The 17561-nt window shown below is 44.0% G+C and overlaps 1 protein-coding gene and 1 long non-coding RNA gene across 3 annotated transcripts in view; one reads left to right on the top strand and one right to left on the bottom strand.

Moving 5' to 3' along the window:
- LONP1 (lon peptidase 1, mitochondrial) overlaps positions 1 to 17561 on the bottom strand; it is a 177881-nt gene that overhangs the window by 138881 nt on the left and 21439 nt on the right. The window lies entirely within an intron of this gene.
- The window catches only part of LOC117364967, a 31005-nt gene that overhangs the window by 6396 nt on the left and 7048 nt on the right, over positions 1 to 17561 (top strand). Inside the window, exon 2 of the long non-coding RNA XR_004540335.1 lies at positions 7375 to 7483. This is a non-coding gene — a long non-coding RNA (uncharacterized LOC117364967). The remainder of the gene's footprint in view (positions 1 to 7374; positions 7484 to 17561) is intronic.

The following is a 17561-nucleotide window of genomic DNA, read 5'->3' as shown; positions in this document are numbered from 1 at the left end:
TTCCCAAACTGTGTGCGTTGACGTACATAGCCCTCCATGTTGTATTTTTGTTACATATCAGTGGGGATATACCTGCTTGAGCTACCTGAACACCCACAGCATAATTTGCGTTATATATGTTCCCCCCAGACCCAGCAATCTTTGCGTTGTATATGTTCCCCCTGGAACCAGAACTACAATGTGTATTCCCCACAGACCCAGATCTACAATGTGTATTCCCCAAAGACTCAGAATTACAATGTGTACTCCCCCTAGACCTGGAATTACAATGTGGCCCATACTTATGATGTGAACCTACCCCCGACTCGAAGGTGTGTGTACTCGTCCCTGACCCAGACTTTCGGTGACTACTTACCACATCCTCAAAACAGTATTTGCAGTTTAGTTCGTTAGGTATGTTGTTTGTGTCTGTACCCTCCCCCGACTTACCTAGTTTAAAGCCCTGTGAAGTAGGCGGGCTAGACGGTGTCCAAGGACATTCTTCCCTCTTCTGGTCAGGTGTAGGCCGTCGTGTCCATGTAGTCCGTGCAAAGCTTCCCCATGGTGCAGGAACCCGAAGTTCATCTCCTTGCACCATCCTCACAGCCAGTTGTTTGCCCTCTGTATTCGATCATCTCTGGCTCTGCCCTTGCCCCTCACAGGGAGAATCAAGGAGAAGACCACCTGCGCATTCATCCTCCTCAGCTTCTCCCCCAGGGCTCTGAAGTCCTCAGGTATGCTGTTCGTGGTGCTCCTGGCGGTGTCGTTAGTTCCGACGTGGATTAGAATCATGGGGAAGTGATCTCGGGGCTTGATGAGTCTGTCAAGGCAAGCGGTTACATCCCGGATCCTGGCCCCTGGCAAACAGCAGACCTCTCTTGATTGTAGGTCTGATCTGCAAATTGGTCCCTCGGTGCCCCTCAGCAGCGAATCCCCGATGACCACCACTCTGCGCTTCTTGAGGGTGGGCCGTTCTGTTGATTCCGGAGCTGGAACCGTCTGCTGAACAACTTGTTGCACCTCGTTCTCAGGACCTTCCTGTAGCAGCTGATACCTGTTCCTCAGGGCGATTTGTGGTGTCAATGTAGAGCTGCCCTGTATGTGAGAAAAAGAGATAGAGTTAGGTCCTCTGCGTTTTCCTGTGGAGGAAGTCACTAGCTGCCAGGTGTCAGCATCTCCAGCCACTTCCTGCATTCCGGTGGTTGGTCTCAAGTTTGCAGGTTTGAATGCTTTGGGTGTTCCCAGGGTGGTTTTGTCAGGTTCCTGTTCGGTGATCTGGGACAGTTCCTGGATGACTCCATCGATGAAGGTCTCGTCGTCACGGATGCTCCTTAAGCGCTGAACCTCCTCTCTCAGGCTCCTCAGCTCCAGCAAAAGGCTTTCATTCGACTGGTCCATTACTTCTGTTTGTGTTGAGACTGTAGACATCTTTGAGGGGATGGCCTCAGTCTGTACAGAGACCTCTGTCCTCCTTCCTGGTTCCCCTTCCATCTGTACTCGGACCATAGCCATCCCCTGGGTGCTCTCAGTGACTGAACTACCCGTCTTGATTGAAGACTTGCTGCTTCTAGTCCTACCTGCCATTTACAAAGGTTTATTATTATTCTTTATTTAATTATATTATTATTATTATTATTATTAGGTGCTGGTCAGTAAGTGTTAGGGAGGGATAGAGGTAGTTATAGGTAGTTAGTTGTTTTTTTTTTGTTTTTTTTAAATTATGGTCAGAGGGATAGAGTAGTTAGGTAACAGTAGTTGATTGTCAGTTAAGGTTGCCTGCTTGTTAGTGTGCTAGAGAGTTTTAATCTAAGGGTTAGATAATAGTGTGGTCTGCCTGCTAAGTGTGAAAGATGAGGTTGCTTATATGTTAGGTAGAAGTAGAGAGATGAAAGACTTGGGAGAAAGAAAGAAAGAAGGCTGAAGTTAATTAATGAAGAAAGACTGAAGTTAATTAACTAGATGTAGAAGTTGTAGAAGATGTAGAAGTTGAGGGACCAGATAAAGTTAATAGTCCTTCCTTTATGCCCATCTTGAGGCCCTTCGCAAAGGCGCTCTCGCTAAGGCGAGCGCCTTTGCCGCTCGCCTTCGCCACGCGCCGAACGGCCGCGGGCCGTTGGCTCGACCCCTTTTTATGGGGGAGCTCGGCTGTGACGTCGGGGGGTGGGCGGAGTTACCACCGCGTCCCGTCCGCCTCCTCCTCAGTGCCTGGCTACCTCAATGCTGCTCTTTCTGCTCTCCGCCCCTCTCTCCGCCCCTTCCTCCGCCTCTCTGCACGTTCTCTGCTCCTCTCCCCTGCTGCTGTGTGCCTCCTGCGTCTCCCAGTTGTTTTAGCCTCTCAGCCCTCTCTCCCTGCAAGCACCCTCGCGCTGCTCCCACGTGCTTGCTCGGCTGGCCAAGTGCTGAAGACCCTTGTCGGCTCGACCCCTTTTATGGGGGGAGCTCGGCTGTGACGTCGGGGGATGGGCGGAGTTACCACCGCGTCCCGTCCGCCTCCTCCTCAGTGCCTGGCTACCTCAATGCTCCTCTTTCTGCTCTCCGCCCCTCTCTCCGCCCCTTCCTCCGCCTCTCTGCACGTTCTCTGCTCCTCTCCCCTGCTGCTGTGTGCCTCCTGCGTCTCCCAGTTGTTTTAGCCTCTCAGCCCTCTCTCGCTGCAAGCACCCTCGCGCTGCTCCCACGTGTTTGCTCGGCTGGCCAAGTGCTGAAGACCCTTGTCGGCTCGACCCCTTTTATGGGGGAGCTCGGCTGTGACGTCGGAGGGTGGGCGGAGTTACAACCGCGTCCCGTCCGCCTCCTCCTCAGTGCCTGGCTACCTCAATGCTCCTCTTTCTGCTCTCCGCCCCTCTCTCCGCCCCTTCCTCCGCCTCTCTGCACGTTCTCTGCTCCTCTCCCCTGCTGCTGTGTGCCTCCTGCGTCTCCCAGTTGTTTTAGCCTCTCAGCCCTCTCTCCCTGCAAGCACCCTCGCGCTGCTCCCACGTGCTTGCTCGGCTGGCCAAGTGCTGAAGACCCTTGTCGGCTCGACCCCTTTTATGGGGGAGCTCGGCTGTGACGTCGGGGGGTGGGCGGAGTTACCACCGCGTCCCGTCCGCCTCCTCCTCAGTGCCTGGCTACCTCAATGCTCCTCTTTCTGCTCTCCGCCCCTCTCTCCGCCCCTTCCTCCGCCTCTCTGTATACAGAGTCTGTATACAGAAGAGACTGTATACAGACAGCGATATTAGAAAACAACTTTCAAAATTACATTAGCATGGTAAGATTAATCAAATTTTTCCTGGAAGTGTTTTAGAAATACATCAAGGCAGAAGTGGATAAGAGATAAGTTTTGATTGATTTCCTAAAAGTTTGGTAAGAAAGTGCATTTGAGATAAAGTTGGTTAAACTTTTATTCCATTTGCCTGCTTGGAATGATGGTGTTCTATCAAGAAATCTCTTGTACATACATTCAAGGATGGAAAGGCGAACAAGTAGACACTACAAGTTGTGCCTGGAAATTCAAAATGATGGGATAGATTGGGGATGAACCTGTTATGGTTTTGAAGTAAAGGGAAGCAAACTTAAAAATAACTCTTGCTTCCATGGGCAGCCAATATAGTTTTTTTGTAATATGGGCTTACATGATGCGATTTCTTGAGACTGTAGATGAGACAGACTGTAGCATTCTGTACAATTCTCAGTCATTTGATGGTATTTTTAAAGGATCCCAAATTGAATCAGGTTGGGCAGACTGGATGGACCATTTGGGTCTTTATCTGCTGTCATCTACTATGTTGCTATGTTATATAACATTGCAATAGTCTAAGATACTCAAGATCAAAGATTGAACCAGCAATCAAAAAGAGAAGAAATCAAAATAGTATTTAATGGTACGTAGTTTCCATAAAGTGAAAAAAAACATTTTTTAACCTGAGAATTAGTGTGATCTTCAAAAGTCAAGCTTCAGTCCCAAGATGACACCCAGGATTTTGATGGTAGAATTCATTAGGTGATCTGACCCATTTAATTTCAAAGAGGTATTCGTGATCTTGTTATTAGGACTTGCCAAAAAGAACTTAGTTTTATCCGAATTCAGTTTTTGTTTAAATTCCATAATCCATTGTTCTACCTTAGTAAGGACAGATGAGATGAATTGTTCTCTCTCTTGAGTCAGTGAGGTTATGGGAATAATAATTGTAATGTCATCCACGTATATATATGATTTCAATTTTAAATTGGATAACATATTTCCCAATGATGCCATATAGACATTGAAAAGTGAAGGGGAGAGTGGGGAGCCCTGTGAACTCCACAGGGATTACACCAAGCCTGGGAGAAAATTCCTTCACTGTAAACCTGGTAGACGTTTTTTTAGGAAACCCGTAAACCAATTTAGTACCTGTCCAGAAATGTCAATGGAATCAAGGCATCTAAGCAAAATGTCATGATCAACAAGGTCAAAGGCACTGCTCAGGTCAAAATGCAGTACCAATGCGCTTTTTCCCAGGGAAAACAAATGGAAAAGGTGATCAGTCATGGATGCTAAAATTGTTTCGGTACTATGATTTGTCCGAAAACCAGACAGTGACGTGTAGGATTTTGAACTTCTCTAAGGGCTCCTTTTACGAAGCCGCATTAGCGGTTTTAGCGCACGCTAAACCCGCACTACGCGGCTAGAACTAACGCCAGCTCAACGCTGGCATTAGCATCTAGCACGGCCGGCAGTTTAGCGCGCGCCATTACGCACGTTAAACTGCTAACGTGGCTTCGTAAAAGGAGCCCTAAGTATTTCATGAGATCGATGTTAACCAGTCCTTCCATTAGTTTAAGAAAAAATGGTATGTTGGCAATAGGTCTGTAGTTGGCAGTCAAGGAAACAGACTCCTTAGAATTTTTAATAATAAGAGTCACAAAGATATGACCAAGTTCCGCTGGAAATTTGCTAGTACACATGCATAAAGAAACCCAATTAAAGAGTTCAGCCTTGAAGGAGATAGGGTTTGATTTCATAATAGTCAGTGGACAGTTAGTTATCCAATAGGCAATTGGATTTTACATATTTTGAATACAGCTTGAGGAATTGATACATTAGACAGATTGTGAGCCCACCAGGACAGAAAGAGAAAAATGCCAGAGAACCTGAATAAATTCATGTAAACCATTCTGAGCTCCCCTAGGAGAACAGTATAGAAAACTGAATGAATAAAAAACCCCACCCCCTTTTTTTTTTTTACAAAACCGAGCTAGCATTTTTAGCACTGGCCGTGGCAGTAACAGCTCCAATGCTCACAGGAATTCTATGAGCTGTTACCGCCGCAGCCAGTGCTAAAAACCGCGCTTGGAGGGGGATAAATAAATAAATACATGTAGAAATCAAATAAAATGTATATTTCCATTTTTTAAAAAAAAATGACCTACAGAAAAAGCACATACACTTCTCCCTCCGTATTCGCAGGGGATGCGGGTGGACCACAGATGTGATTACTGAAAAACCGCAAATAACTTTTTATATGTTATTCATGGTTTTGTGAAAACGCCGTTGTTTTTACTACTGAAATCGCAAATAACTTTTCAACTGTTATTCGCGGTTTGGAGCAGCGATTCCCAGCGATTTTAAGGCTTGGAGCAGGACATAGACAATTTAAAAAAAAAAAAAAAAAAAAAAAAGCTTAGAAGACAAGAAGTGGGGGAAGGTAGACAGGCGAGGAAAACATACCAAACAGGAAAGAAGACGAAAGGGGTTCACGTGTGAACTATTGAGCGTCTGCTTCTTCCGGTTTGACTGAGAACATAAAAGTTGCAATGCTGGGAGAGACTGAAGGGGGGTCCATTGAGTCCTGTATCTTGTTTCCAACAGTGACTAATCCAGGTCACCGCACCTTTAACACCGCTAGTCCCCGTGTTGGAGTTGTTCGCAAGCTGTCCTGTTAGGGCGCAGGTCCTGTTCTCGAAATCTTTTAGAGAACTGCCATAGACTCTGTTTGTGCATAGAGCATGTCTCTGCCAGCAGCCCCTTTCTGTCACCCGTCATCACAAACGCTAAGAGGTTTCTCCACATCTGAAAAGCTTAGTTAATACTCAAATCAAAACACTTGCGCTTGAGAGTCCACATAATTACACTCTCTCCCCGCCCATGACTAGCTCTTGGCGGTATTTTCTAGCTCGGCAAGCCTTTCCCACCAGAGTGAATGGTAAGCAATAAACTTTTTTATCGGTACAGTAAAAGAAAAATGAACTTTAATGATGACATAATTTTGGGGGCGGAGTCAGCAGCCGAAAAATCACGAATAAGCAAATCCACAGATACGGAAACCACGGATATGGAGGGATAAATGTACAATTATAAACCACTTCCACGTACCGAATGATTAAATTCTGCAAGTAATTTTTCAGTAGACAACAATTAAAGTGCTTTAATTAAAGTTCCAGGGGTAGAAGCACCCATAGAATTATCACCAGTGTTAGGATAATAAGGTTGGCACCAGTACATAAGAACTGCCATCTCCGGATCAGACCTTCGGTCCATCAAATCCGGTGATCCGCACACGCGGAGGCCCAGCCAGGTGTACACCTGGCGTAATTTTAGTCACCCGTATCCCTCTATGCCTCTCGTAAGGAGATGCGCATCTAGTTTGCTTTTAAATCCTAGAATGGTGGATTCCACAATAACCTCCTCTGGGAGAGCATTCCAGGTGTCTACCACTCGTTGCGTGAAGCAGAACTTCCTGATATTTGTCCTGGATTTGTTCCCCCTTAGCTTCAGTCCATGTCCTCTTGTCCATGTCACAATGGACACTGTAAATAATTTTTTTTTCCTGCTCCATTTTGTTGATTCCTTTCAGTATTTTGAAAGTCTCGATCATATTCCCTCGTAGTCTCATTTTCTCAAGGGAGAACAATCCCAGTCTCTTAATAAATTAAATGGTGCCAGCTGCTGTCCAGCAAATGCACAAGGGCGTAAGAGACTGGTAACTAGCGTGTTAGTTTCTGGCAGTTATTTAGACTTCTATTAACCTGGTGGAAAAATATTGTTTGGGAGAGAGATGGATAGGCTCCTGGATTAAAATCGAGGATCTGCATGGTAATGTCAACTAGTAGCTGCCACATAGATAAGTGATGACTTTACCACTTGTCTTTATGTAGATCACCAAACATGCCACATCATACCATAGTCCTCACCTAACAAAGGAAGAATCATTTAGTCCATGACAAGCGTATGAACCAAAACTTGGTAATTTTCCATTCATAAAAATTTACTTCATTAATCAGTCCCCAGGGCTGTGCTTACAAAGGAGGAATGGTATCCTCAGTCTGGAAATGCATGTCTAACCCCCAGGAGAGAAGGAATTGTGTGCTTTATCTTTCAAGCTCGCTTGTTTTTACCAGTACTAATGGAGATTGAGTGCTGATAAACTGTTCTTTCCTCAGGTAATTCCCAGGCATGAGACAGCAAGTTACTGAGGGTGTGATGAACACTGGCAAACAAGCAAGAGAAAGACGGGTTTGCCATTTCTTGGAGCAACCAAACCAGTTTTTGGTGAGTTTCTAGATTGCTGACTCAAACACTGATCCAACAAACAAGAGCAGAAACAAGGTGGTGAGGGAGAAGGGGCATACACTATGCTTTAGACATCCACTTTGATGAAAGGAATGTTATAATCAAGTTTAATATGAATGCTCTAAGCTAAGCACTGCACAAAAGCACACCCCATTTCATAAGTGGTAGTATGCAAATGAATAAGCATGGTGAAATTAAATCATACCTGTTAAATTTCCTTTGCTTTAGTCCTGCTACACCAGTCTGTAAGATTGAGCTGTATCCTCTCCCTAGCAGAAGATGGAGGTAGAAAAACTGATTTTTCCCAGTATAAGGACTTATGCTCTATGGAAAACTCTAGTATGCCTCTGCCAAAGCAATGGAAGAACCTATATGCCAACCCATGCCCACTGCAGTAATAATTATACCTAATGAATTATCCTTTAAAATAATGAAAGGAATACCCCTAGAGAGAGAAGTAGATAACTCAATGAGGGCTAAATTCTTAAAAACTTCATGGTATCACTATTTCCTTTAAGTTTTGTTTTATTTCTATATATTACCAATCTGTAATGGAATCTAAGCCATACCCGACTATACCCAGTAAGATCCATTCCATCCCCATAATTATTCACCTCTCTCCCCACCTGTACTTGCAGGAGCCAATCCTATTTACTTGCTCACAGCTCTCTGTTTCCTCCAAACCACAATTGCCTCCCATGGTTTTTTTTTTGTTTGTTTTTTTTAATGGTATTCGCTATTTATTTATTGGGATTTATTAACCATCTTTATGAAGAGATTCACCCAAGGCAGTGTGCAGCAAGTTCAACAAATGAGTGTTCCAAGTCTCATTCTGACGCTCCAACTCTCTCCATATTTTCCAAGCTTCATTCTGTTGCTCCAATTGCCTCTCAGTGCATTCCAAGCCTCATTCAGGAGTCACCAGATATTTTGACTACACTCCCATGGGAACCATATGGCAACTTCTTCATCCCTGTGGGAATCCCATGGGTTCTATTGATTAACTCAATCCCCATTCCCATGAAGCTCTCTTCTAGCCACATAACCAAAGCAGGGTGTTATGCTAATCATGATTAATGCCACAATTAATGAATTTATTAATCACAATTACAAATTTAATTATGATTAATTATTAATCACATGCAGCCCTATACCTCTCTTCCTCTCTCTTCTCCCCTCCCATACCCAATTGGGACTTGCTGTCCTGACTAGAGAATGACATGGTGACAAAATTTATCACCGTTCATGTCCCCACGGATAACCGCGGGAAACCATCTTCATGTCATTCTTTAATGAGAGAGGGAAGAATCAGAGTGTAATTGGGCATAACCACTGACCCACAAGCTTTGCTTTGAAGAATGCTGGTGTAGAAGGACTGAGGTTGAAATAGACACTAGAAAATGACATGGGGTTATCTGCGGGGACGGGAACGGTGATGAATTTTGTCACCGTGTCATTCTCTAGTCACGACACTGGTACTTGGCTTACCTTTGCAAGCTCCTCTTCAGCCCTGCAACCAGGGCAGCCCTACTGAAAGGCTGCTTGCAGCCTGCACCAGGTTTATCCTCTGACTTGGCTTACCCCCTTCTCAAAATAGGAAGTTACATCAGAAGCAGGTAGGCCAGGTCAGAAGGAATGCCCAGTGCAGGCTTCAAGCAGCCTTTCCACAGGGCTACTGTTAGCTACAGAACCAAAAAAGAGCTTGCAAAGGTAAGACAAGTGCCAGTGCAGGGACAGCACGCTATGATCGGACATGTGAGGGAGGGAAGGGAGAGGTCCCAGTGCCAGTGTTGGTCTGCAATCAGGTCCGGATCCAAGTCCTGGTGCAGATGGGACTGGATGGCACAGATACTAGACCATGGAGAGGGGACAGGGAGAAAATTGAGAGTTGGACCTCCACAAATATATGAAAAACACAAAAAGGAAAAAAAAAAATCAAACTAAACTAAGGGCATAAGCTGTAGCCTTGCTTCTACTGCCACAATAGAAAGTCTAAATAGAGAGTTGGACCTGGTGAGGGGTGAAGAAAGCTGTTGTTCCTCTTTACTCCAATTTCTAGTTAGTAACGTTCAACATCTGTCTATTATATTCAAATATGTTTTATTAAATTTCCAACAAAGTGCTTGCAAAATATACAGAAATGTTCAAAATCTCCCACATGTGCACAAACCAATCCCCCCCCTAATCCCCCTCCCCCCCATCTGTAGTGAAATAAAGTCCAGTAACATCTCAGGAAGCATGCAAACATCTTCACATATTCAATAATCTACTTTGAGCATGGGGAGTAAGGTCCATCCAGAAACGTTCCCAAGTCTGACAGAAGCGGCGGCCCGGACCACGGTCCAGATCCCCAACCTGTCTCCTCTCCAAAGTGGTGTGTATGATCATCAAAGATCTCCATTGAGTATAAGAGGGCAGGTCCCGGGACAACCAGTTAGTCAATATAGCTTTTTTCCCCAGCAGCAACACTCTGGTCACAAAGGCTGTCATCCCTTTAGGTTTTGGCTGTGCTATGTTATAATAGCCAAATAGTGCTCTTGGCATAGGAGACCATCGCCTGCCCCAGATGGTTGTGGTATATTGTCCAAGTCTATGCCAAAACTTCTGAATATGGGGGTAAGTCCCAAGGCATGTGTCCCAAGGAGGCATGTGCTTGAGCACATTTCGGACAATTATGGTAAGGAGTGATTCCCATCCGGGATGCTCGCTCAGGTGATATATATAGTCTCAAAACAATCTTCAATTGTAATTTCCAGTGGGTAACGTTAGAGGATATCTTCTTGATATTTTTTAACACTCATTGCACCTGCTGTGGTGTCAAAGAGCATTGCAAATCTTCTGCCCAGGACGCTGCCAAAATGTCCAAATTCGGCCCCGGTTGGCAATCCCTGAGGCTGAGAAGGTGAAAGCGAAGCGGTATCCTTTGTTGTGCTGAGAGACTAAATAGTTCAGAAAGTGCTTCCCGGCTGTCCTCTGTTAAATGTTCCGCAGGTAAAGAGTGAATATAATGTCGTACCTGATAATAAGCAAAAATGTCTGTTTCTGGTAAGTCAAACTTATGACACAGTGCCGGAAAAGTAGCTATCCGTCCTTCATCTGTGAACAATTGAAAAAGATATTGTAATCCCTTCATATCCCATCTTTTAAAGGAAACATGTTGTAATCCAGGCTGAAATGAACAATTGCCCTGTATGGGCAAATACATAGAGACCCCAGAACACAACTTAGCAGATTTACATACTCATTGCCATGTCCTCCGAGCTGGGGCAAATATAGCTACCACTGAGCGTAGCGTTGGGAGACATGTAAGACATGTAAGAAATAACTGACATGGTAAGGAGCTAACAAAGATAATTCTAATGGTGTAGCAGAAAAATTGAAATAACCTCTAAACCAATCATTAACATGTCTCATCTGGCAAGCCAGGGACTACCAGCGAATATTCAATAAACCATACCCTCCCCTGTCCCTAGGCAGACACATCCTAAGAAATTGCATACCGTTTACCTCCCCATAAAAAATGTTGCAGACCCTTGGTGAGGCATGCATTGTGAATATAAGATTGTAACAGAGGGAGCACCTGAAAGCGATATAACCATTTTGGAAAGAGCACCATATTATATAAGACCACCCGCCCCACCACTGAAAGGGGGAAGGTTACATCTGTCTATTATATGTCCTTATTTACCCATTTTATGTGTACATTGTTTTGAAATTTTTTATATAAGCGTTTTATCAAATTTTAAATAAATCTTGGAAACTTGGAGTTAAAGAGTTGTATCTGTGAGAGGAGAGAAAGCAAGATAGTTGGACTTGGGGGTAGGGAGGGAGGAAGAGAGAGTTAGACTGGAAACAGGAGGGAAGAAGAGAGAGAGGAAGACAGTTGGACCTGGGGATAGGAAAGAGACAGAGCTGGACTTGGAGCCAGGAGAAAGGAAGATATTGGGCTCCCACTCACACAAGCTGCAATATGTGTTCAGTGGCTGATAGGGTAGCTAAAGCCCCGTCAGCCAAAGAAATCTGTTGCCCGAGTCACCCCTTTCCTCCTCATACTACCTCCAGCCACAGAGACTTGCACTCCCCAAGCATGCTCAGTTTGTCCATGCTTGGGGAGTGCTAGCATTGGCAACCCGCTGACTTCCTTTGTCATGTGAAGGAGGAGGAAACTTTGGGAATGGATTTCTTTGACTGGTGGGGATTCGGCATCCCCACCAGCAGAAGATATGGGAGAACATAAAAAAAACATAGCATAAAAACTCACTTGTATACCGCAAATACCATTAAGTTCTATGCGGTTCACAGAGATTAGCAGTACAAATGAATGAACATCCAATGTCTAACTTCTGAAGGATTCTATAAAAAGATGAGTCTTTAAAGCATGTCGGAATTGTTAATACGAGTTTGAAAGTACAGTGGTGCCTCACACAACGAACTTAATTGGTTCCAGGAGCAAGTTTGTTATGCGAAAAGTTCGTTATGTGAAACGCGTTTTCCCATAACAATACATGTTAAAAAAAATAATTCGTTCTGTAGCATAAAATATGCTAAGATGACATAAAAAAAGATAAATTTGTTATTATTTTTATTTAGATACATCTAAAAACATAATTGTTTTTTAAAACAACACACATTTTTTAAATTTAAAGACAGACTAAGTAGAGTCTAATTTTACAGTGAGAGAGGGCAGAGTCTCAGCGGCAAAAACTGGGACTTAACTGTTCATTTTTTTTTTTTTTCTAGCATCGGGGAAGCGGCGAGAGTAGCTCCGCCCCCCCCAACGCATCAGCAGTAGGCGCCGGGCCCCTGCGAGCCGACGGTCCGCCACTGCACAGGGAGCCAGGCGGAGAGAGGGCAGTTAAGCGCAGTGCCTGCGCGGAAAGATGCAGCTCGGGCGACTTCGTTGTGTGAAACGAAGTTCGTTGTAGGAAGCAAGACATGAAGTTCGTTGTGCGCAGCGTTCGCTGTGCGAGGCGTTCGTTATGCGAGGCACCACTGTATATATATCTATATCTATCTATCTATCTATCTATCTATATATATGCGAGTCAGATCCCTAATCCATGAGGCTGCCTGAAAGGACAGCAATCGTTCCTGGAATTTCTTATATTTGCAGAAGGAAACAAAAATAGTGAATGGGATTTTCTAGAATGTTTGGAATTTGTAATAATGAAAGATTCCATAAGATACACTGGGATTAGACCTATTAATGCCTTAAAACAAATACAGCCGAACTTAAATTTAACCCGTGCTTCAACCGGAAGCCAATGCAATGAACGATGTTACAATAGTCCAGCTGACTAAGGATCAATGACTGAACTAACAGTCGAAAGGAGTTAATATCAAAATATGCTCTAATATTCCATAGAGAATAGAAACCCTTTCAAACCAATGAGTCAACCTGATTTTTCATAGTAAGGGGTCGGTCTAGAATTACACCAAGTATCTTTATGGTTGGCTGGATGCTATAGACCAGTGTTTTTCAACCTTTTTACACCCATGGACCGGCAGAAATAAAAGAATTATTCTGTGGACTGGCATCAGTCCGTGGACTGGCGGTTGAAGAACACTGGGCTAAGTCGTGGGCCAGACCCCGCCCATCTCTACCCAATCTCCACCTCAGACCCCGCCCTCACCTTGCAACGTCAGAGAGAAGGTTTCCAGTTCAGGCACAGGATGCCCGTAGGAGCCACTGCCCGTGGCTTTGTGCACTGAATCAGTGAGGAAGAGGGAGCTGGCTCGAACATAACGCCGCATCGATCGCACCGTGGACCGGCGGTTAAAGAACACTGTTTTGGGCCTGATGCACGTGGCCACGTGGCCATGTGGACCGGCAGGAAATTTCTGTGGATCAGCACCGGTCCATGGACCAGTGGTTGAAGAACACTGCTATAGACTATCATTTAAAGCAATAGATGTAACATCTTCATTTAAATTTGGTGATGCAAAAAAATTGTTTTTTTTCTTAATTAATTTTCAATTTGAATTCTGCCATCCAAAATTCAATTGTCTGAAGCATCTCCATAACAGTTTGATTGATTTGAGAGAAAGAGGTATGTATAAGAATTAATACTCATGTTGTCTGCATACCTAAATAATTTAATTTTGTCATGAGATAATCTATTGCCTAAAGAGGCCAAATAAAATGTTAAAAAGCAATGGAGACAAAGGAGACCCCTGGGGTACTCCACAAGGATTACACTAGCTTTTTGAGAACTCATTGTTAAGCTTTACTTGGTAAGTTCTAAATTTAAGAAAGCCTTCAAACCATTTCAAAACCTGGCCATGTATGCCTATAGCATCCAGACATTCCAATAGTTTATCATGATTGACAAGGTCGAGTGCACTGCTTAGGTCCAGCTGTAAGATCAGGGCACTAGTAAATCCTGACTGTGATCCATGCAAAATTGAGAAGTGTTCCAAATAATTCAACAATTAGTTATTTACTAAACCTTCCATAATTTTTATGAAGAATGGGATCGACGAGATGGGCCTATAATTAGACATCAAGGATACAGATCCCTTAGGATCCTTGGGAATTGGAGTTACAATAATAGGACCTCCAGATGGAGAGAAAGTGCCATTATCGAGCAGAGGAGAGAGGGAGAATTAGAAGGCCTTGAGCATGCGCAGATGCATGCTCAAGGCCCGGCAGAGGCAGGAAGTTCTTCAAGCGGCACCGGCACGTCCTGTGGGCTGCGTGCGTGTAGGCGGGGAGTGCCAGTTCGAGCGGGGGGGAGCGATGCTCACAAATCGAGTCAACACTCGATTTGCGAGACAAGTTTTGCGAGAATATTTTGCTCATCTTGCAAAACACTCGCAAACCGAGGTTTGACTGTAGTTGTGAACAGCAACCTCACTCCCAGAACAGAATAGCAACTAACAGAGAAATACTGTTGGATATTGATTAGAAGAACCTTCACAAAACATCCCCACAGATCACCAGCTACGCCAGATGAACCAAATACCGCTGTTCTTTTAATCTTCCCTAACCACCCAAACAAAAAGACACCACAGAAAAGAAAAGTACTGCAAAACACCGAATAAATTAAAAAAAAACCAAGGCGGGGTCTGTGCTGGTCTGGAGGGACTAAAAGAAAGAAAATTAGCAGGTAGAAACCTAATTTCTCCTTTATCATCCCTCCAGACTGGCACAGAACTGAATGGACGTACCAAAGCAGTACCCATCATGAGTGGGACCCTCAAAGAGCAACCACAAGAACATGCTCACCAGACACTGCATCCCGACACATCTGACCGTCCACACGGTAATGAGGAACAAAGGAATGGAGAGAAGACCAAACTTCCGCCTTAAAGATATCCACCAGAGGCACAAGAGAATACTCAGCCCAAGAAGCTGCCTGCCCTTGAGTGGAATGAGCTTTGAGAAAAAAACAGAACAGGTTTCTTCTGAAGAAGGTATGCTGAAGCGATAGCATCCATGATCCAACGCACAATGGTAGCCTTGGAAGCACTGTCCCCCTTACAAGTACCAGTTGAAAGGACAAAAAGACAATCCAACTGATTAAACTCCTGGGTCTGCTGAAGATAAGCACGAAGGACCCTACGGACATCCAATTTGCACAACTGCCTCTGCTCCAGAGAGCCCTCCCGACTACCCAAAACCAGGAGGAAAACAGACTAGTTGACTTGAAAAGGCAAAACCACCTTCGGCAGAAAGGAGGGGACCGGCCACAGCAAGACCCGATCCCTAGAGAATTCCAGGAAGGGAGGCCTACACGAAAGACCTGCAGCTCAGAAACGCATCTCGTGGAAGTAATAGTCATCGGGAATACCATCTTAAGAGTAAGGTCCTTCAATGTGCAGGAGCCCAGAGGCTCAAAAGGAGGCCGAACGAGCACCAAAAGCACCAGATTGAGATCCCAGGCTGGAACCGAAGGACGCACTGGGAGCCAGAACAATTTTGCCACTCTCAAGAAATGAACCACATCTGGAAGAGAAGCCAAAAGCCTACCATGCAAAAAGCCGTGAAAAGAAGACAAAGCCACAAGCTGAACCCAGAGGGAGGGTCAAGCTAGAACTTCAAGATGTGAGGCAAGCAAGAACTCCAAGATGTGAGGCAAAGAAGCATGAAAAGGAACCACACTATGCACGGAACACAAACTCAAAAAGACGCCAAACTCGCACATAGGCCCGAGAGGTAGAAAGTCTCCGAAAACCCAAAAGGGTAGAGATCACCTTATCTGATTAACCTTTCTTACTTAGGTGTTCCCTTTCAAGAGACAAAAGGGACCCAGAACGAACATGGGAATGGGACCCTGAGTCATAATGTCAGGCAAGAGGGGCAGCGGAAGAGGATCCACTCATGAGAAGATGAACCATATCTGTGTACACATCTGGACAATATGGTGTTCATGAAGCATGTGGGTACTGTCAGTGGTGTTCTCTTACAATGCCGGGCGTAGTATGGATACATCCACAAACGGGTGAAGAAATTTACTCAAGAACAGTTACTAATTGTGATACAATGAACATCATATATATGCAAAGGTATATGTGGGTAGAACTTATAGATCGGTTAAAATACGATTGAATGAACATAAGTCTATAGAGTTAATACTGAGACAGATACAGCCCCAATTGTAAATCATTGGAAACTTATGAACCACACTTGGCAGGATATTAAATGGCGTATCATTGATACTGTATATGTAGGGAGGGAGGGTGGCAACTATAAAAAAGCTCTGAATGTAAAAGAACAAAAATGGATCTATTCCTTGATAACTTTAGTTCCAAATGGTCTGAATGAAGAAATTGACTGGATGTCTATAGTATAAAGGGGTTGCGAGCTTTATTGATTTAGCTTTATATATATATATTATAAAAGTATAATTATACCTTTTTAAGGTGTGTTCTCGCTCGCTGGTTGACAGTGATTCGCCCTCTCTATGAAACCAGTTCCTGGTTACAATTTTGTTTAAAAACCAATACTGATGACAGACGCTAACTAAACATGATATCTTATGGAGAGGAATGACGGTCTTGAAGCACGTTAGTAAGTGATGATAATTTTAGTTAAAATAAGGGCTAAGTCCTGGTTAGAAAGTATGTAGAATAATATGGAAATTAAGTTAAGACACGATGGTATTCTCAGTGACTAAAATCGCTAAATTTTGTGTGTTTTAGATTATAAGTGGTAGCCTCAACCGTGACGAAAACTATTTTGAAACATGCATGTGTCGGTAGAGGCGCTCCCGAGTATTCACTACATTGAGCAAGATAAGTAAATTTAATATGAAAAATTTTTCAATAATATATAAATATATAAAAAAATACACAATATCGATCCTATGACGATCGGGCGATTGTGATTTGTTTCACAGTAACCAAATGGGCTTTGGAGCCCTCTGAGGATCATTACATAGATATAATGAAGGACTGGAAGGCGTTTAATGATGCTATAATTTGGAACCAGTCTATGAATAGCCGGTGATATTGAAACACTATTGGGACTGACATTGCTAGAATCTCAAAATGTGCCACCTCAGCTTTTGTTTGCGAGCCTCCAGAACAAAGACACAGCCCTATGCCATGTTGAATGCAATCTCAAGTACTCCATGGATTGCAAGGGAATCGGATGACTTTTGGAAATTGATGATCCAGCCCAGCTCCTGCAAGAAGCGGACTACTTGCATCAGTGCCCTGTGGACCTCTGCCTGGAACAGAACCCTGATTATCCAGGTACGGATAAACCTGAATCCTGGCTCTGCGCAAATGTGCTGATGCCACTATCATTACCTTGGTTGAAAGTCCAAATAGGAGAACTGAAAATGTCTCTCCTAAACATGGAATCTGAGAAACCTTCTATGAGCAGAAAAATGGGACTATGCATGCAAGCCTCTGTCAGATCCAGAGAGGCTAGATATTATTCTGAAGCAACTAAAGTAATAACTTATCTTACTATTGCCATATAGAACTTGGGCACTTTTAAGGCTGCATTGACCAACCTGAGATCCAGAATTGGTCTCCAGTCATCCAAATCTTTCTTTGGCACGATGATTTGGATTTATATATATTTTTTTTTTTTGTAGCTCCCCTG

Source organism: Geotrypetes seraphini, chromosome 8 (genome assembly GCF_902459505.1).
Source record: "Geotrypetes seraphini chromosome 8, aGeoSer1.1, whole genome shotgun sequence".
NCBI classification, from domain to species: Eukaryota; Metazoa; Chordata; class Amphibia; order Gymnophiona; family Dermophiidae; genus Geotrypetes; species Geotrypetes seraphini.
This window is presented reverse-complemented; position numbering and strand designations above follow the sequence as displayed.